The following is a 580-nucleotide window of genomic DNA, read 5'->3' on the forward strand; positions in this document are numbered from 1 at the left end:
ACAGACAAGGTTTAGACTTTCTGGATTCTTATGAATGCCGCCATTAATCTAGCTTATACCACGGAGATTCTGATTAGGAAATCTAAGAGATATTCATTCAATCTGATGTAGAACGGAAGTGATTGTCAGACACACATTCATGGATTGAGGAAGGTGATGAGTGTCACTGATCATCACCTTCTCCATAGTTAGGCGCGAATGGATATCTTAGATAGGAACACGCATGTTTGAATGGAAAACAGAAATACTTGCATTAATTCATCGAGACACAGCAAAGCTCCTCACCCCCAACAATGGAGTTTAGAGACTCATGCCGTCAAAGAGTATAAAGTTTTGATCTAAAAAATGTCATGAGATGCAAAATAAATCTCTAAAAGTTGTTTAAATACTAAACTAGTAACCTAGGTTTACAGAAAATGAGTAAACTATAACAGATAGTACAGAAATCCACTTCTGGGGCCCACTTGGTGTGTGCTGGGGCTGAGACTAAAGCTTCTCACGTGCCTGGGGCTGTTTTGGGCGTTCAACGCCAGCTTTGGATTCTTTTCTGGCGTTGAACTCCAATTTGCAACTTGTTTCT

Source organism: Arachis hypogaea, chromosome 16 (genome assembly GCF_003086295.3).
Source record: "Arachis hypogaea cultivar Tifrunner chromosome 16, arahy.Tifrunner.gnm2.J5K5, whole genome shotgun sequence".
Lineage (NCBI taxonomy): Eukaryota > Viridiplantae > Streptophyta > Magnoliopsida > Fabales > Fabaceae > Arachis > Arachis hypogaea.